Here is a 22,055-nt window from a genome sequence, read left to right as displayed (position 1 = left end):
TCTGAGCCACTTCTGCCGCTGGTCCAGGCTGCTCTGCCATGGACTTCAACACACGGACCTGCCGACTGAGTATTGCTACAGCCTTGGGGAGCGTCATGTTTCTGTCTTGAAGAGAGAGAGAGAATTCAGACAACTCTTCTAAAGCATCATACATGATTCCAAGATTGTGCACAAAGGTGACATTAGAAAGGCGATCTATTAAACCACTGAACATGCATTTCTCTGTTGAACTTCTTTTAGGATCAACTGAGGCATTGGAAAAGTGCTTGTGGATTGCAGGGTACTGCTGCCATACAGCTTTAATGGTCCTGTAACTGGATGCCACCCATCTAGTGCTGAGAATTCTCCCTATGTTCAGACACTGTAAAGCAAGTTCCTCACAACATTCAGTGAGCTCACGGCGGTTTTTGGCCGATGCATGATAGAGACTGTACACTTTGTCAAAGAAAAACTGGAAGTCATTCATCCCTACAGTTTCTTCAACAGCATCTCCAACACTCAGCTCAAGACGGTGGTTCATGCAGTGCCACACCATTACGTTTGGAAACTTTTCTACGATTTTGGTTGCAACACCTGCTTTACTTCCAAGCATTACAGAAGCTCCATCTGATGCAAAGCAAACAAAGCGTTCACTCAGAATAGCTTCAGAGAAGCCATGATGTGACAGATTTTTCATTAGAGCTTGATAGATTTCACCTGCATTGGTAGCAGAAAGCTCAACTAGATCCAAGAAGAATGTTAGGGGCTCTTCACTCATCCCTAAGCTCGCTCTAATATAAATGATCAATACTGATTTTTTACTGTCAGTTGTAGCTTCATCTATCATAACAGAAAGTTTTGTTCCACTTTGAAGGACCTTTCCAACTACTCTCTTTCGCATTTCATTTGCTATGTGTTGGCTGATTGTTGCACAGGAATAGTCTGAATGTAAAGTTCTTCCCATGTCTAGTCCATTCAAGACTTGCAGATCAATATCGGACGGTAGATCTGTGAAAGGCCTTCCAGATTTCACAATCTTGTAAACTGTACGAAATACCCTATCAGTAGTTAAGAAGTGATCCCTTTGCATTTCAGAAGTCAATGTTTCCAATGTCTTTTCTTTTGCTTTTTCCATGGTTTTCTCAGCTGCTTGGTGATAGTCTGACATTTTATGCTTGTGTATTTTCTTACGAAGAGACTGCAGCTGTGCTGCTCGGTTTGTACCATAGGCTGTAACCTTAACGTTGGACCACTCCTCAGCAATATGCAACTGGCTGCTCCCACTTGTACTTGGCCCAACCACTTTCATTTTCTGGCAGGTTAGGCAGCCAAGTTTTTTGCTTTGACATATTAGCCATGGATAATACTTTTTTTTCTCCCTGAACTTGGTAGATGTCCAGCATTCAGGGATATCTTGCTCATTATCTCCCTGGTTATTTTGGTCAGAATCATCGACACTATCTCGCCCTGCTTCTGCCTCCTCCTCTCTTCTTTTTTCTACCACAAAAACATAAAATCTATGTTAAAACCCCACTTGGTAAGATACATTTCCCCTCTTCGAAAAAGAAAAGTGTCTATTTAGAATTATCAAACCTGTTCCTTCTCCAGCTCTAGGCTCCTCTGCTTCTGCCTCCTCCTCTCTTCTTTTTTCTACCACAAAAACATAAAATCTATGTTAAAACCCCACTTGGTAAGATACATTTCCCCTCTTCGAAAAAGAAAAGTGTCTATTTAGAATGATCAAACCTGTTCCTTCTGCAGCTCTAGGCTCCTCTGCTTCTGCCTCCTCCTCTCTTCTTTATTCTACCACAAAAACATAAAATCTGTTAAAACCCCCCCTTGGTAGGATTAGCTACATTTCCCCCTCTTCGAAAAAGAAAAGTGTCTATTTAGAAATATCAAACCTGTTCCTTCTCCAGCTCTAGTCTCCTCTGCTCTCCTTCCTGCTTCCTCGCCATGATTATCCTCTATATGAAGAAAACAACGGCATTATGGTTTTGTTAGAATGAGCAGACAGTGAAGTAGGCCTACTGTCAAGTTGTGTTTTTTTTTCATATAAAATAAGAGCAATGACATTCAACCACCAGAAGCCGCTATCACACGATTCGGAGGCATGCATCACATTTAAAGCTTTTTAAGTAATACATTTTGGTCGCTCACAGTGACTAAAGGTGCAATTTTCACACTTAATTTATATTATATGATCTCACTAAAATGAATGGAAAGCTTATCAAACAAAGTGCTTAAATCACTAGTGGATACATGATCATCGAATTGATACACAAAATCAGCCTAAAGATCCTCCAGGAACATTAATTCAAATGGGTTCTTTCGGAACCAGTTTTCATACTGAAGAATCCCAAACTTGGACTATCTACCATCCTTAACTGAACTTCACCGGCTGTTTCAGGAACCGTCAACGACACCTGTTCTTCTCTGTGTTCTTCTGCCCCTGTCGTCTCTGCTTGTACACTAGCTTGCTCTGCCTCATCCTAAATTACATTTAATTTTTTTCCCCGACTGAACATGTCTAGGCTAGTTAAGTGTGTTGCTTATGCGGTCGCCTAAGCAGTAAAGAGCTGTGGGAAACCCTGCGAGATATTCCATGTGAAAAAGAAATCAAATCTGACATTAACTTTGTGAATATAAGAAAGGTCTAACCTGACGTTGGTTACTATAGCAGCTAGTACTAGCTGCCTGGCGTTAGGCTAGTTAACAAGAAAAAAAACGTAAGCTCCCAAACTATAACTCTGTTGTAATCGCCTCTGTCCAGAGATTACACATTTGGTGACATATCAAAAGTATTCTTGACTTACCTTCAGTGGTACTTTTTGTCCTCTTAAAGCCGAAGTAGTCCCTCCGGTCAAGCTGTCCTTGTCGCTTACTGGCCATGATGCTTGCACAGGCTGCGCTGCTATCGTTGACGCTGACTGACTTGACATCAATTTCGTGATCGTGATATGTGCACGAGCCCCTCGTCCACAGTATTTTAGCGGCTAAAATAATGTGGACGAGGGGCACGTGACGTGCACATATAAAATGTAGAATGTTGAAAATTAAACATTGGCAATATTTCCACATTAATTGATCAAATAACAGGGGATGGGAAGGGGGGATGGCCGTTTCATAAGGGGGATGGTTTTGACTATTTTAATACCTAAGGGGGATGCCATCCCCCCCCATCCCCCTCAACTCGACTACTGGCTATACCCATTGAAGAATGGAGACAACATCTCATTTACCACGATATGAAATACCAAGCAACCCAGAGGGAAAAAGACGTACAGGATTTCCAAACATGAACCAAATGCCACAGACAGCCTGGTATCAACCACAACAATGGGGAAGCTTAGAGGACCAGACCATCAGGTGATGCATCTTCAGCACTAGAGTATTTTGAAATCCAGCTACATAGAGCCACATATGTCACCACAGGAGGGAGAGGTTGAATGTTATTTAAAAGATAGTGAGTAGAATATTGCATTTACACAGAGCATCCACAGATTAGAAGTAGCAGAGTAGAACATTTAGCAGACTATTTTTGTAATTATGAGAAGGAAAATACATTACGAGTGATGTTGTTCCCCCACACAGAAAACTATTGTGTCCACACAACTAGTGAGGTCAAGAAGACGGGCTTCCACCCAAAATATGCAAGGGGCGGCGATATACCTGACGTGAAGCTGTCCAGACCTGAAAACAGAAACTCGATTCTGCTGTGGTGAAGTCTGGCTACAAAGCGAGGTGTCCGATAGGGTCGCTTGTCTCAAACCAGTGAAGAAGTCAACAAGAACCCAGCTGAACTAGAGAGTGACTGTTAGCGGGAGAACAGTGACGGAGCGACAGAGACTGGCCCAACATTTTCCAGCCAGTACATAGATAGATCCCGTCAAGAAGACCGGGGCTGTGTTTAAAGGGGAACTTCATTTATTGTTAGCCAGAAGTGCAGTTTTTAATCAAACAATTATGTGATTTATGGAGTCAGATAACATTTTTCTCATAAACACAATTTTATAATCGGTCTGAAGTATCTGTTTTAAGGCGTGAGCTGCAGATTAAATAACATAACACTGATTGAGAGCTTGGAGGAAGAAGTTGTAGGGTTTTTACAACAGTTTCAAGAATCAGTCTTTATTTATTTATTCTTGAGTAACTGAACTGATTTATAGTGTAAGGCAATATCTCATTTGAGTGAGGGGCACCAGCCCTTCATGCAGGTCACCCTCTGTGAGAATAGTTCATATTTTCCCTCCAGTTTGGAGAAAGATTATTTTATCATATGTTAGTTCAGCAGTGTCAACCAATCCTCTAATCCTAGAATTATTGAGACGCATTAGCGACACCAGGGGTATTGTTTTTCGCAGCAACAATGATGCATAATACCATGACAAAAGCCATTATTGAAACAAGTAAACTATTAGAAGTGCTAATGGAAAATGTTTTGTGAATATGCATTTATGCCATCAGAAAGCCATACATCATATGATATTTTTGTACACCTTGTGGGTACACGGAGAATTTATATTTATTTAATGCAACGTTATGGGTTTTACATGTCCTGTTCATAATACGGTAATCATTGCAATATTAATTGAGCATTTTATGCTCAAAGGAGGGAGTGTCATGATTATACAGATATGTTGATTTCAGTGACGTTCTAGTTAATAAATAATAACATGTAGTCAACAATAGGTCTCATAACAACAAGAGGTATGCCGAAGCTTGGGCCTTCTCCAAGGGGGGAGTGGTCCAGTTTTAGATATTAGACAAATAGAAGTGGATGAATATGTCAGAACTCTGAGTAATATTATGCAAGTTTTGTCTACACAGCAGGCTAGGAAAACTACAGAGATACCAGACGAGACACCAGAAGAGACTCCTGTTCGGCCAGGTGATTGGGTGAGGGTGAAAGTTCACGGTGGACGGAAGCGTGAAAAATTGTAACAAACTTCACACGCGCTCCGGTTTAAAGGTAAAGAAAAAGGAGCAAATTGACACCACCTCACACATTGTCACCCTTCACTGGCAACTTCCAGAACATTATTGGGAGTAAGGACTGATTTGGCAGAGCTGGAACAAAACAATAAATAGAAATAAGATAAAGATAGATACAGCTCAAAAGACAAATAGTCTATAGATTTTTATAGATTGTACATTAAAGTGAAAACCTATTTTTTGTTTTACATCTGAAAAAGAGTCCAATTTGTTGTATATGTTATTTTTGTACTCATTATTTAAATTCTGTAACGGACACAACCAGGGATAAAATAGAGATGATGACAAGAACAAAGCCAAACCAATTGTGGGGTCCCCTAGGGATAAGAGTCAGAATAGCATTGTTGATTGTGCTCATTACACTTGGCACCTTTCTGGTTGGAAGGGGAGTACAATATCAAGTAAGACATGGAACCATTAGTTCACTCATAAAGAATGCCCACATCACTAACAAGACTCCAGCTGTGTTTCAGAGACTTTCACTTATCCCCAGAGCCAAAAGATCAGCTGAGCAACAAGAGGAGGAGTTAGAAATACTCGTTCCCAAACAAGAGGCGGTTATAATCAAGATGATTCACCCCCCTATATGCAGTTCTTGTATCAAATGATGAGATGGGTTTAAGTGATCGGGATATGTAAGTGATGGGGATTTACAGATTAGGGGAATCTCTAAATACACTGGATCCATGTTTTAGTCTGTACCAGAAACACCCCCTGTTAAGCTATGAACAACCGACCGGTGACCTAAGCACAATTATTGAAAATGATTGTTAGACACAGGCTACTAACCCTCAAGTACAGCTTTGGATGCACAAACTCTATGAACAAGATTCCCCAGCAGATAGTGGCGACATTGCAGATATGTCCAGTCACAAAAGTTACTAAGGTTCTAAATAACAGTGGGATTAAAGTGATGGAGAAAATATGGAGACGTTTTTTTATAGTGTGTGAAATATGTGGCGTTTGAAACATGTAGGTATTTAAATGTATAGAAGAAAATGGTTTCCTGAAAGAGTTAATTGGAGTAAACATGTTACAGTGAAAGCAATGTTTAGGGATATGGTAAAATTATTAGTAGACATGAATTGTGTTTAGATGACATTTAACAACTTAGATGGATGGTAAGATTAGGAAAATAGAGTGGAAAAGGTTGGATTTATTTTACCTCGGTGTGTTAGAATTTAACTATACGTAATGCCTCCCGAGATCTCTCTCTCTCTCTCCACCTGTCAGAATGCTACGACCCCATCGTCCAAGCAGACAAAAGACCTCACCACGGAAGACTCCTCCTCCTCCATCGAACGGACAGAGAAGCAGAGCTGAACCATCTCCACCTGAGGAATCCAGAACTACAGGTGACATAAAAAGGCACACTCTCATCGGTCCCCCACAGGACATGAAGTTCCAAGCTGAGCCACAAGATTTGGGCACAAGAGCAGAGTGTGGGACATGAGAGCAGAATACGCCCTCCATGCAACAAAGTAGAGACTGTAAAGGAGGAGATGAAAAGCAAAGCAGATGGGACACTGAAAAGAGTTACGGCGGAAGGATCCAAGAGCAGATGGACTGAGGAGAAGGTGGACGGAGGAGAGGAAAGGACGAAGGAGTTGGCATGGTCCGGCAGAACGTGAGGGGGTCGTGGCTTGACAACCAGAGGGGGAGAGAAGGAAAACGGGAGTGAGTGAGTTTACACATAAACACACTTATTCACCAACGAGAAATACGTAAAGAAAAATATTTATTAGCCATGAATTAATCAATTGGTGAATTTATAAGAGAAAAAAAGAGGAAACTATTAAAAAACCCTAAAAACACACTGAGGGTAGAACATATTATTCAATCTTTTCATCATATGAACAAATTATTCTTTAAGAGTTTTTTATTCATGTGTGAATTTGGGGAAGATTTAATTTGTTACAGTATAGACCTACAGTTTAAAGGGATGGTTTTAGTAACCACTCTATAAAAGCAGACAAATCTTTATTTGTATGGAAAATGTTAAAGGTAGAGCTAGTACCAAGCCAAAGATAGTATTCCAATCTAGAGTATTGATTTCTCCATTGTACAGTAGCATGGTTATTACCTCAGGAGGGAAGATTAAGGTGGAAATAACATTTGTTTTCCGTCCAAGATGTAGAGTTTTAAAAAGACACTGGGCAAAGAGAGATTGCACATTTTAAATAAAAACAAAAACTAATATAATTGGGAGTAATACATGGGGGGCCTTGGATCACTCATTGTGATGGTGCATATTTTACAACAAATATCGTTCAGGGAGAAGGGTTCGCTCGACCCACCCTGCAGATGTTTTAAATGTTACTTGCAGCTTCAGAGGGAGCGCACGGCACCAGAGTATGAGTTTTAAAAGACAAGCGCCACCAGCTCCTAAAGGTCATCCATTCAATCGGTGATGACCTGACATTTAGAGATGTTATTTAAAGGAGAAACATATCTGCCATAAGTGTAAATTCCTGAATTAAACTACAAACCATTAATGAAATGACTTCTGTTTTTAAAATCCTTGTTAAAGGAGGAAGTAATTATCACATGCTCGGGCACCCAAGGTTCCACACACTGTTAAAGGGGTTAGCATAGCTATTTAAGTAGACCATAATTGAAAATAAATTAGTATAATGAGTTATTGATATTCCACCGGTTCTCACACCATTTCAGGGACTTTATCACTGCATTAGAACAGACCACCCAAAGGTACTGAGTAGGAACTTTTAAGTGATGAAACTCTACAACTGTTGTAACTGACCAAAATCTTCTCCCAGAAATGACTGTCTAGAATGCCGTACCCCAGAGTAGAACGTACCGATTGAACACGACGGCCCCTTCTAGAGAACATATTACTTTCATACCTTAAATGGTATGAAAGGAGGGAGGGTACATTTCTCAAGAGGAGACAGTTACAAATGCTAGCAGACCAAGATGACACACCCCGTATACAGATGTTGATGACAATGATGAGTTAGTTTAAATGATATGGATGTTCGGAGATGAGATTGATCAATGAATGTCCAGCCGATGTGATTCTTTAAATGATGAAATCATGTGAAGAAGTGAGTAAAATTAAAATTGCGTGAATCCATTTCAATTTACTTCATACTATTCCAAGATAGTATATTTGTATTATTCCAATTAATTTTACACTATTCTAAGATAGTCCATTTTATTTGACTTTATTATTTTATACCATTCTAATATGGTAGATTTCATGTTGTATAAATCATTGCTATTCTAAAATGGTTTGTTTCTTTTCACTTTGTAAAAACAAGTGCCTTAACACTGAGCGTGGTATGAGAACAGTTTCTGTGAAAGGAGGGAGGAAGAAATGTTCTGATACCAAGCCATTGCTGTTATTTTGAAGAATGATATTGAATGCAAACACGAGAAGTTATACACAAGGGAAAACTTTTATGTTTGAGCACAGGCAAATAATTTATTTTGTATTTCTGTAAAGTTAAGCCTGTTGAACCATTCCATTTAGATTGCATGTTTGTAATATGAGATATGTACTATGCGAAGTTCAGATGAAGAACTCATTGATTTCAGTATTATACACACCTTTTAGGTGTGTAAGGAGGGACTGTTATAAATGTAAAATCAATGTTTTGATGGTATAATGTAGCTTAAACTTACCGTCAGTTTAAAAGCTCTTTATACTGATAAACCAGAAATTCTTGTGCACAAGCAATTAAGCTTTTATTCTGAAAATCCTTCATCTACGGTTAGCATTTAGCATGTGGTTAATATACGATTTCCTAAAGAGGTGAATTGAGTAGCGAAATGACATTGAGTGGTGAAAACCGAAACCTACTGATTTAACACTACAACTATAGATGTCGAGATACTACCATGCTGAATATTAAATGAAAGTACAGTTTATTTGAATACACTATTGTTTACAGACGAGAGTAGCATGTGACAACATCCGGAATGACCGGAAACCAAACCAGCCGTGAAGCATTTTCTGTATGTTTTAGAGTATTGATTACAGCGTTTAGAATGTGTTACATGAAAAGTGATGAAAGAGAATATGAGGAAAAAAGGCGGGTTAAGCATATATTGAAGGTGAAAAGTACCAATCCTCTGTTTAAATGCAACAACGGACATAGAGAGGCGAAGTCCCTCCCTTTCCGGGGGAGCTCATGGGACCCCGGAAGCGGAAAATTATACATTGAATTCAATGGAGAGAGAAAACGTATCTTTCGATCCCGTTTGAATTGTGCCACGAACTACACATATGATGTTTGTCAATTTAAAAGACAATTTTGCAAGTCAAAAAAATAAAAATGTCGTAAAAACTGTGAAGTAACACATTTTGTTGTGTTAAGCCGCTCAGTGAACTACATGTCTCTGGTCCCGCACAATACGCGTCACCAACATAAAGATGGCCGTCACGTTGGCACCTTTCACCTCATTCTTTCAGAATGAGAATAAAAGTATAAAACGAGGTAAAAATCACTACAAGTCTGGGCATGTTGAGAGCTGTACATACACGAAAGGGGAGTTAGTCGGTTCTGTAAGAGCCAGCATGCGGGACCGGCTTTACAAGGTTTCGGTGAGTAACATGAGTGCAATGTTTAACGTTAATGTCAGTCAATAAGGAGGAGAATGAAAAAGAAGATGATGAACCACAGACCCGGCATATAATGACTGCAGTGTGCAGGGCTGTGTTAATTGATGTTACTGTTATCAATAGCATTAGTTGACTGAGAAAACCGTCAAGAAAAAAAGTTTAGCGATGTTACGAGTCGACTAGTATAATATGCCCACGGCTGTGATTGACAACCTGGACAGCCAGTCAGAAGCTAGAATGCCAACCTAGAGAGCCAATCAGAACCTAGAACGGGTGTACTGTATACGGGTGTATATGCTATGTATAACATTAGTGTTCACAAGAACAAGGTACACTCCCGTGTTTTGTTTTAGTTGCTCTTCAGATTGAAGCGGCCAGTTTTATATCGACTTTATGTGTGATCTCCTTTTTACATCTCGTTGTGTCATTTGAGTTTATTTGCTGTGTGTAGATTCAAGGATTTTGGTTATCTTGTCAATTTGTTTGGTTATCTAGGCACAGCTGTGTGTGACTCCCTCTGGTACACTGGTATGTGTTTTCCTAATGTAGAGAGCATTGATTAATTCATAAACTACACACTGAGTCTAGATCCTGAACAAATCCTTTTTTTTTTATCAAATGTTTTTCAAAAATGTAATACACATTTAAAAAAAATACAATGTACAATCACAACCAATACAACACAAATTACAAAAAATACAGAAAAAACAAACAATAACAACAATCAGAAAAGAGGACAAAACTATGGAAAAATAAACCCTCCCACCCCCAGATCCAGACCATCCTTGTATTGCTCATTCAATCTATTATAGCATGTTAACAAACATGGTACTTACTTTATTTGTACAGATCTACATGGGAGAGGATGGCACGATGCAGAGTGCTGTCTGTGGTTGTGCACGGGGGATGTACAAATGCAGCCACGCTGCAGCATTGGCAATATTTGCCATGTGGCAGATGTAGTCCAGCCGGTGTCTCAACTCTACCAACAGCAAGATGAGACATACAACCCACTGGCCAGAGACATCGCCACTGAGGAAGTAGATTGGTTCAGGTCTGCACTGAGGGGCGCAGCGTGGCATGGCATGGCTTTTGTCAACTGAGCCAGAGCTGCAGCCTCAACATCAGGCCATTTTCAACGTGCCGGAGCTGTTGAAGGAGCATGGGGGTCGTGGGCTTGAGGCAATTCTTGCCTCAATGCGACTGAGCAGAGATCAGCAAGCTGCCATCCAGACAGCCACCGTAGGACAGCGGACAAATCCTCAGTGGCAGTTACACAGGCAGGGCAGGTTGACAGCCAGCAATTTTGGTGCTGTGCTGAGGTCGGGACTTTCATCCACTCCATGCGCGTCCCTCATGAAGAGGGTGCTTGGGGGGTACAATTTAGACAGAGTCATGGCTGTCAACTGGGGAGTTGTAAACGAGCTGTGTTTGGCCAGTGTGTTTGGCCTTTTAAGTGTGACACATATGTGGTGATAAATGCTTCACTTGACCACTGTTCCTAAATAAAAAAAGTTTTCTGCATCGTCAGTCATTTTTTCCAAATAATTACCAATATTTCACAAATTCTTCATGTCAACTTAAGAGCACAGCTGTATGTTGAGTGTCAGCTTTGCTTGGTTCATCTTACTGGGGGGCAGCTAGATGGATGTTGGTGCAGTCCACAATCATTTTGCAGTTGAAGGCAGAATGAATTTATTATTGACTCAGAATGAAGCACAACTTCATGTCATACAATACATTGACTTTATTTGTAATTGTGTAAAAAAATAAAGCATTGATTAGCAAGCAGGACCTGCAGGAACAGAGAACGGTGATGGATGGAGCTGGGAAGAGAGAAGAATAAAGAAAACAGATCAACTTTATTATCGGATATTAAAAATTCAATTTCAAAACAAGTTGCCGCTCCTACAGTTTTCTAGTATGTAAAGATGATTTCACATGACCTATGCAAAATATCACACTCAATACATGTGTGTCTCTGGGGGGTGCATTGTGCCTTTGATGTATATAAATAATATACCATAACCAAATACTATTACGTACAGTGGAAATCAGGTTGCCAGAGCAGGTCAGTGTGCATGTTCCTCAGGGTCTCAGCAGTTACAGGTGAGGTAAAGAAAATAAAAGAGAAAAAGGTCAGTAACAACACTTTAAAGTAACAACACTGAATAATTATCTCTTTTAATAATTTTCTCTCAGTAATCACTCAACTACTGTCTTTCCAGCAAACAGATTCACTCACTCTCACTGTCATCACAATGACACATGTCCAGAAGAATGTCATGCAAAGCTATTATATTACCTGATATGTCTGATCCAGCGACTCCTGGTCCTTTCATCAGACGGGAAGCGATAGAACGAGCAAATGGTATGATCACTTTTGTGATTACAACATGGTACAAAGCACACAGGCATCTTGTAAAAGTGAATTTATTGGAGCAATCTCTTATATTTTTTGGAGGTAATAAGTCAGTTATGAAATCTTCTTCTTCGCTTTAATTACGAGTCTCAACCACTTGGAGCATTATCGCCTGTGACATCACATAAGCGACCCAGAATGGGATTTGGGATTTGTAGTCTTTGTAGTCGCGTATCTTTCATAGTCTTATATTTCAACAGTTTTACGACAAAATGTGACTTTTTTTACATGGAAATGATTGTTTAAGATTGACAAACATCATATGTGTAGTTCGTGGCACAATTCAAACGGGATCAAAAGATACGTTTTCTCTCTCCATTGAATTCAATGTATAATTTTTCGCTTCCGGGGTCCCATGGACCGGAAGTAGATGGGCGTGACTTCGCCTCTCTATTAGAGGCGAGGCGAGCCGGCTGGCGGGGAGGAGCCAGCAGAGGATATATAACGGCACCGAACGGGGGATTCGCCCTTCTCTTCTTGCTCAGGAGAGCCAGATCACAGCTGTTTTCTGCCGGAACAATATTCTGTCTGTAACACTACCGCGCCTTTTTTAATTAAAGTATCCCATTTGAATCTTTTCAGAGACCATTTAGTCTCATTTTAAAGCTTCTCTCCTGGACGCGAGAATAAAGAACATATTTAACACCGCCTAAAGAAAACCCATTACTTATAGTGAAAACCACCCTTGAATTAGGGCTGCAACGATTAGTCGACATAATCGACGACGTCGATCATAAAAATTCGTCGACGCGGAATTTTAGTGTCGACGCGTCGTATAAAAACAATCAGAGAGCCGGTAACGTTAATTCAAAACTGCGCAAATGTTCATTTGTAACTGCAATGCACTACAGGAAGTGCTGGGGGCAGTATACTCTCCATTGTCTGCCATGACTGCATTCTGTACTAACAACAAAGAAGAAAGAATACGAACGATGGCGGAAAGGAGAGAGAATGAGGGTGATGAAGAGCTCAAAAAAGCGAGACCGAGAGTTTCGAAAGTGTGGGAGTATTTCACAGACGACAAGCCAAAGAAGTCAGTGAAATGCAGAATTTGTAAAGGGGAATTGGCATTCCACGGCAGCACTACAGTGATGCACGAGCATTTAAAACGCAAGCACCCTGGAACCGTGAGGACTGCTACTTTGGATCATGGGTAAGTTTGAGCAAGTTAGCCATAGTCATGTTTACGTTAGCTTACATGTTGGAAAACAGAACGTCTCATGGTTAATGCTTGCTAAGCAAACGCTATTTCAGTTATGTTGAGGCTGCGTGTCCACCAACGAGCTGCTAAACAGCGCCAAGCTTACAGCGTAGTAGAGCACACTAGAGCTTTATGGACGCTGTAATTAATTCCAAACTTAAAATAATAATTAACAAGGGTCTGCGAAATGACAAGAATAAAATGCGATTGAATTGATCCTGGGACTGGACAACAGGGTGACATTCACAGTAGGGCTGCAACGATTAGTCGACATAATCGACGACGTCGATCATAAAAATTCGTCGACGCGGAATTTTAGTGTCGACGCGTCGTATAAAAACAATCAGAGAGCCGGTAACGTTAATTCAAAACTGCGCAAATGTTCATTTGTAACTGCAATGCACTACAGGAAGTGCTGGGGGCAGTATACTCTCCATTGTCTGCCATGACTGCATTCTGTACTAACAACAAAGAAGAAAGAATACGAACGATGGCGGAAAGGAGAGAGAATGAGGGTGATGAAGAGCTCAAAAAAGCGAGACCGAGAGTTTCGAAAGTGTGGGAGTATTTCACAGACGACAAGCCAAAGAAGTCAGTGAAATGCAGAATTTGTAAAGGGGAATTGGCATTCCACGGCAGCACTACAGTGATGCACGAGCATTTAAAACGCAAGCACCCTGGAACCGTGAGGACTGCTACTTTGGATCATGGGTAAGTTTGAGCAAGTTAGCCATAGTCATGTTTACGTTAGCTTACATGTTGGAAAACAGAACGTCTCATGGTTAATGCTTGCTAAGCAAACGCTATTTCAGTTATGTTGAGGCTGCGTGTCCACCAACGAGCTGCTAAACAGCGCCAAGCTTACAGCGTAGTAGAGCACACTAGAGCTTTATGGACGCTGTAATTAATTCCAAACTTAAAATAATAATTAACAAGGGTCTGCGAAATGACAAGAATAAAATGCGATTGAATTGATCCTGGGACTGGACAACAGGGTGACATTCACAGGTGTGCAGACTTGAGGTAGAACATGCACTGGAGCCCGGAAAAGGACCCGTGCCCACAGGAAGCAGAGATGGAGGGTATGACAGAAATAATCGTTAGATTAGTCGACTAATCGAAAAAATAATCGACCGATTAGTCGACTACCAAAATAATCGTTAGTTGCAGCCCTACCTTGAATGATGGGTTAGTAGACTAAAAGCTTTAGGAATCCAAACTATAACATATAATAAGTACCCAGTATCAAGATTGATGCAAAACAAGTGAAATTTGACCTTTTTAGAGAGGTTTAGAAAGATAAAGTCCAGGCGGACTCACCTCTGGACAATTTGGGAACCATCGGTTCCATTTGACCTTTCTCCACGTAAAAATAATTGTATTACTTTGAATTATCACTATAGGTATTCATTCCATCCAAATACAACTGTTGTGAAAAATTTTAAAATAAAAAAAAACATACTCTGTTATCCTCTTAGGCCCCACAATGTTAACAGTGAGCCTCTGGATTAGCCCCGAGCGAAAAATGCTAACCTATTATGCACCGGAAATCACTCCTAGCTCCCTTATCACTTATCCCAGCTGCACATCCAAGACATCGTTTATGATCGTAAAGACACAAAATCTAACGGTGCCCACCTCAACACTGAAAGATACACACTTGCAACGTTATCAACAAAAACGTAAATCAAAAGAAGTGGCGCTAGGTAGCTACACAATGCTAACGTGGCTTACCTTTGTCTTTGTCTGGTCTAAACTGGTCTTCAATGGCATTAAAACGATAACAACGATGATGTAGTTAATCCATAGGTTAATATCCAATGTGGCTGTGTCCCCTTTGAAATGTTCTGATAATCTATAAGCAATAAAACTGCAATTCCGTTATCTGCTGTCCGCTCTGTGCTCCGTGTGCTCTGGGTCCTGCAATTCCTGCTTCCTTATGTAGTAAACAATAAGTAAAGTCTGCTGCGTAAAGTGCTTACGCTGGCTGGCATTCTTCATACTTTACGCAGGACCATATCTCTGGAACCCATTGGTCGATTTGGATGATTTCCACCTTTATCTTAACCATTACATCCAATAGAATCGATGAGCAGTTCCCAAATCTACGTAAACATTACCATAGAACTATATAATAGAGAAGCAAACAAAGCACATCTGAAAGTACAAGCCTGGACGGCAAAACTTTATACCCAGTATATTGCCATAAATATGATGGTGGATTATCAGTAAAAAATTCTACGTGACACAAAGACATTGGATAAACCTTGAGCGGCGTTTTTATTCCGGTGAACAGAACTTTTGATCACAAATCAAAAAAGGTAAGACGTAATTATTGTAATATTTTTGAAACCGGATGTTGTTTACTTTCTCTTTTCTGGCTGATAGCTCCCCAATTCGGGGTCCTACAGTGATGACATTACATGTGTGGAATCTGTGGAGTCTCAGCTTTAATCAGATATCTTGTTTGTGCAGTGACGATAAGTAATAAGCGCATTGTTACCGTGAGTGCTGTGCAAAAGTCTGTTTGCCTTTTTTCGCTCCATGCTAATTCAAAGGCTTGGTATTACCCTTTGTTTTAGCTAAACATGGTTCATATTGTTAGTTAGCTGAGTTTCTTATCGTTGAAAGGGTATGGAACATTAATAGTTTCATAAATGTTAAGAAGCCCTGAGACATAGTCTCGTAAAAAAACGGTTGGTGGGGGTCCACTGGGGGGACCCTCGTACTTAAGAGGTTAAGAGGTTAAGCTTCTTTTAAATGTTGATAAAACCAAGGTATTGTTATTTTCAAAACCTAAAAAGACACCAGAGCCTGTTTTAGATAGTGTTACTATGCAAGCATAAGTACTTGAAGTGGTTACCTGTTACAAATACCTTGGTATCTGGCTTGATGATTGTCTTAAGCTTCATGTCAATAACCTGCTTAAAAAGTGGAGGGTTAGACTAGGTTTCTTTTTCAGAAACAAGTCCTGTTTCTCGCTTTAGGCCAGGAAAAGGCTCTGTGACCTTTTGACCTGTGCTGGACTATGGTGATTTGTTGTATATGAATGCACCTGCCTATTGCCTGAACAAGTTAGATGGCGCCTATCACAGCGCACTGAGATTTGTCACAAATTGTAAAGCACTTACTCATCACTGTACCCTGTATGCCAAGGCAGGTTTGCCATCACTTACTGTACGGAGGCTCAGTCATTGGTACACGTTTATTTATAAAGTTTTAGCTCTATGAAACCTGATGTACTTATATGATTCTGTTTTCTTCAAGTGTGTACTTTGTTGGTCGAACGCACTTATTGTAAGTCGCTTTGGATAAAAGCGTCAACTAAATGCAATGTAATACAGCTTTGTTGGGTAAACTCCCGTATTATATCTGCTCTCTGATAACACAGAGAGTTGCAAGCAGCTATTGTCTGAGATCGCATGATGTAGTATTGTTAGATGTGCCAAGAGCAAGGACTGTCTTAGGTAAGACAGCTTTTATGTGCGCAGCTCCACTTGCTTGGAACAATCTTCAGCAAGAATTGAAACTGAGCAGTCTTATTCCTCTGCATGTTTTTAAAGCTAGGCTAAATGAAATGCTCGTTGATACTATGGGCACTTGTAAATGTTTATAACGATGTAAATGTATTCTGTAAATATAATGTATGATGTCCTTTATTGTTTTATGTTTCATGTGGAACCTATGTGCTGCAGGTCTCCCTTAAAAAAGAGATCTATGATCTCAATGGGACCAATCTGATTAAATAAAGTTTTGAAATGAAATGAAGCAATGTATGTAAAATGTCGAAATCCTCTGTTTAACGCGATGTCGGACATTGAAGACTGAGGTGGGCGGCCCCCTCCTTCACGGCACGGAAGAGGATAAAACCAGACGGCTGAGCACAGCTTGCTCTCTCTCCTTCGTTGCAGCCACACCAGGGACAATGCCGGCTTTTGTCTCTTCATTACCTTCTGCTTGTGCTATTACCGCGCAACTTAATTAAAATACCCATTTGAACCTTCTCAGAGACTCCATTGGTATCTTACTTTGTAGCTTCTCTCCTGGACGCGAGGACAAGGAATATCCTAATAACGCACACACACACACACACACACACACACACACACACACACACACACACACACACACACACACACACACACACACACACACACACACACACACACACACACACACACACAGATCTGCATGGGCACATTGGCCCCTCATTAAAAATTTTAGTGGAAAATCTGGGATGGAAATTGTTAAGCTCCTTAAACACCAAGCCGATTTTCGGCGTCGATAGTTGTTGGGCCGTCGATGAGCGTTGTGTCGCCCTACTCAGATTGGTGTGTACTGCACTTTTAGAATGCCCGAGCGGCCATGGAGGAAACATAGGAGAGCAGGCAGGTTGGGGTTTTTCCATAGAAAACAGATTTATTTATTTTCCCCCTGTGAGCACATGGCTGCCCTCCACCATCAACACAGTATACAACACCATTCTCAACAACAGTGACTGCTTTTTATAGGAGGCCTCAGATCTTCATTGGCTGGCACATACCATTATATTTATGTAAGCAAACGATTTACTACCACTATATACACATTTACAAAATATTTTCCCACCACTTTACCAATAATATACACATGAATAAAGCTATGACAATATACATTAAATAGATACAGCTATGTACAAATATGTCAAACTCCCCCCTGGAGACTACCACTTGCCGTTTCCCTCCCGGAACTATATTTAGAGGTGTGCGGGCCCGGAGGAACTCTTTTGCCCGAACACCCTGGGAGAGAGAACAGACAGAGGTAAGTTTACTTATCACACAATCAATCACTACTTCTCACATTTACTTCGTGAACAATCCCTCGCTACCCGTACTGTTAGCAATGTATGAATATGCACATTTTAACCCATATCCATTTCTTTACTCAGGCGAACGGCGAGCAGGAACGGCCCGGCGTCCGCGCCGCATGCCACTCACCCACACAACAATGCAATTCAATCAATTGTCAATAAACATATCTATCCATTAATAAAGTTGTTGTTTAAATCATGTGCCAATAATGTGTCAATATACCCTATACAGTACAATGATTATATCCACTTGTCCAAGTGAGCCCTAGTAACGGCGTCTCGTCGTTACATTCCCCCCCTCTTCTCCTAAAGCACACGGTACCTCAATTCTCATGTACCCGGGATAGACAGTCTGCCACCAAGTTGGCTTTCCCGACCCGATACTGGACAGTAAGGTCATAGGGTTGAAGGAACAGGTACCACCCTGTGAGACGTGTGTTGTAGTCCTTCATCCGGTTCAGCCACTGCAGAGCGCAATGATCCGTTTCCAAGGGGAAGTGACGTCCCAGAAAATAGTACTTCAACGAATCAACGGCCCACTTCATGGCCAGGCACTCCTTCTCCACTGTTGAAGACCTTGTCTCTCAGTCCAGAAGCTTGCGGCTTAGGAACAGCACTGGAAGTTGCTCTCCCCCCGTCTCCTGCAGAAGCACCGCTCCAATGCCAACACCCGAAGCATCAGTCTGCAGTGTAAATGGCCTTGAAAAGTCTGGACTGTAGAGGACTGAATCACCTGTGATTGCACTCTTGAGATCTTTAAATGCTAAATCACACACTTCACTCCATTTCACCTTGTTTGGGGCAGAGTTCTTGGTGAGGTCAGTGAGCACTGCTGCCCTCTCTGAAAAGTTGGGAATGAACTTGCTGTACCAGCCAATCAACCCCATAACGCACCTTCCTCTTGGTGGTGGGCACAGGATACAAGTGGATTGCATCCAGTTTCCCCACTCGAGGTTTCACAACACCCTAGCCAACCACATGCGCCGAGGTACTCAACCTGACCCTGCGTAAACGCACATTTGCGTGGATTGATTGTTAGCCCAGCCTTTTTTATCAACTGGAGGACCTTGCAAAGGTGAGCCATGTGTTCCTTTCATGTCTGGCTGTAAATGACTGTCATCCAAGTACGCGGCTGCAAACTCTGGTACCTCCCTCAGTAAGTGGTCCATGAGTCGTTGAAATGTAGCTGGCGCCCCCTGGAGACCAAACGGCATTTCATTGAAATGAAACATTCCCGATGGTGTTTTAAATGCCGTCAGTTCCTTGGTCTCTTCTGCCAGAGCCAGCTGCCAATATCCTTTGCTTAGATCAAGTATCGCGATAAATGTGGACCAACCAACCCTTTCCAGCAACTCATCAATTCGGGGCATTGGGTAAGACTCAAATATAGACACAGCATTCAGGTATCTGAAATCAATGCAGAATCTCAGTGAACCATCTTTCTTAGGGACCAGAACAACGGGACTGCACCACTCACTCGTCGAGGTCTCAATGATGCCCAGCTGCAACATCAGCTCAATTTCCTTTTTAAGCTCTGGCACCAAACGTTCGGGAATCCTGTAAGATTTCCGGCGGGGAGTTGCATCCTCCCTCAGGTGGACCTGGTGCTGTACCAGAGTTGTGAAACCAGGCGTTTCTCGGAAAAGCTCTGGATCCATCATTACACTTATCTCCCTCTGCTGGTCAGGCTGGAGGTGAGACACATCAACGGGACCGGGCATCGAGACACTGGTGGGGAAAGAGGGCACAATATCCTCTCCTTGGTCCATGACACGAATGAGGAGCTGCTGTTGAACAGGCTGATGGCTTGGCGGTGAAGGCTCCTGAAACTCCTTCAGCAGGTTGACATGAAACGACTGATGTTTCTTCCCTTTGTCATGCATATACAGTTCATAGGTTACCTTACCAAGGCGCTTAGTTATTTGATAAGGTCCCTGCCATTTTGCCAGCAGCTTACAGTCACTTGTTGGGAGCAACAGCAACACCTGCTGGCCTGGTAGAAAGGTTATGTCCCCTGCTTTATTGTCATACCAGGTCTTCTGGTTTGCTTGTGCTGATCTCATGTGTTCCTGGACCAGTGCCGTCATCTGCTCCAGCCTCTCTCGCATCTTGACCACATAAGCCACCACATTGTCCTGATCTGCCTTCGGGTTCTCCCAATGCTCTCTCAGCAGGTCCAACGGCCCCCTCACCTGGTGGCCATAGAGCAGTTCAAAGGGCGAAAATCCTGTTGATACCTGCGGCACCTCCCGGTACGCAAACAGCAAGTATGGCAGCCACTGGTCCCAATCAGAGCCTGTGTGTGACACAAACTTCCGCAGTATGTCCTTTTTTTTATGTTAAACACGACCAAAACTGAAGTTATTGTACTTGGCCCGAATAATCTACGAAACAAATTATCTAAAGATATATTAACTATGGATGGCATTAATTTGGCCTCCAGTGAGACTGTAAGGAATCTTGGTGTTATATTTGATCAGGATTTATCCTTTAACGCCCACATAAAATCAATTTCAAGGACCGCCTACTTCCATCTACGTAACATTGCAAAAATCAGGCATATCTTGCCTCAAAACGATGCAGAGAAACTAGTCCATGCATTTGTTACTTCAAGGCTGGATTATTGTAACTCCTTATTATCAGGGTGTACCAAGAAGTCAGTCAAGTCGCTTCAGCTGATTCAAAATGCTGCAGCTCGTGTACTAACCAGAGTTAGGAAAAGGGACCACATTACTCATGTTATGGCTGCCTTACACTGGCTCCCTATAGAACACAGGATAGAATTTAAAATTCTTCTTCTCGCCTACAAAGCCCTTAATGGGCAGGCGCCATCTTACCTTAAAGAACTCATTATACCCTATTGTCCTACTAGGGCATTGCGTTCCAAGAATGCAGGGTTGTTGGTTGTTCCTAGAGTCTCTAAAAGTACAATGGGAGCCAGAGCCTTTTCTTATCAAGCTCCACTTTTGTGGAATCAGCTTCCAGTTTGTGTTCGGACGGCAGACACCCTATCCGTTTTTAAGAGTGCGCTTAAGACCTTCCTTTTTGATAAAGCTTATAGTTAGGGCTGATTAGATTCAGCCCCTAGTTTTGCTGATATAGGCTTAGTTTGTCGGGGGACATCTTACTTCTTCCTTCTCTCTGTGTACTCTCATGTTCCGATTAACCCAGTTTCCCCAAATTTCTTTGTTTTTGGTGTCTATATACGCCGGGATCCGGAGTCATGGATGACCCTGCGCTCCTGTGTCATGGATTGCGAGTCCTGGATCTTGAGTCGTGGCTGTGGTCCTGGATCATAAGTCCTGGATGGATATACTCATGGATTCATCTTCCTATTATACACACATGCATTTCCAAACATTTGGACTACCTATGTTGCAAATGTATTATCTTTTCAATTTACACACGGCATCTATTGCACGTCTGTCCGTCCTGGGAGAGGGATCCCTCCTCTGTTGCTCTCCTTGAGGTTTCTCCCATTTTTCCCTTTAAACTGGGTTTTCTCTGGAAGTTTTTCCTTGTACGATGTGAGGGTCTAAGGACAGAGGGTGTCGTATTGTCATACTGATATTCTGTACAAACTGTGAAGTCCACTGAGACAAATGTAACATTTGTGATATTGGGCTATATAAATAAACATTGATTGATTGATTGATTGATTGATTGAGTGTCTGATTGAATCTCTCTACTAACCCGTCCATCTGGGGATGGTAAGGGGTGGTCTTAATTCCCTTCACTCCTAACAACTGATATACCTGCTGCAATAATTTAGACAGGAAGTTGGTGCCACAGTCAATCAAGATTTCTTTAGGGACGCCTACTCTGGAGAATAGCTGCAATAGGCAATTAGCAACATGTTTGGCCTTAATTGATCTGAGGGGAAAGGCTTCTGGGTAACGGGTGGCATAATCACAAATTACCAGGATGAAACGATGGCCTATGGAACTTCTCTCAAGGGGTCCCACAATGTCTATGCCTATCCTGTGGAACGGGGTTTCTATGATGGGCAATGGTTGTAGCTGGG

At 41.6% G+C, this 22,055-nt stretch overlaps 1 long non-coding RNA gene across 1 annotated transcript; it reads right to left on the bottom strand.

Annotated features, from left to right (window-relative positions):
• Positions 1-11,290: 11,290 nt before the first annotated feature.
• On the bottom strand, positions 11,291-17,148 carry LOC307046565. Its single transcript, XR_013810152.1, has 3 exons — positions 14,359-17,148; positions 11,606-12,665; positions 11,291-11,385 (listed from the first exon to the last, which is right to left on the bottom strand). It is a non-coding gene; the product is annotated as an uncharacterized lncRNA (long non-coding RNA).
• Positions 17,149-22,055: the final 4,907 nt, after the last annotated feature.

This window comes from Notothenia rossii (assembly GCF_949606895.1).
Source record: "Notothenia rossii genome assembly, chromosome: 7".
NCBI classification, from domain to species: domain Eukaryota; kingdom Metazoa; phylum Chordata; class Actinopteri; order Perciformes; family Nototheniidae; genus Notothenia; species Notothenia rossii.
Note: the sequence above shows the minus strand (reverse complement) of the source record. Positions and strands in the feature narration are given on the sequence as shown.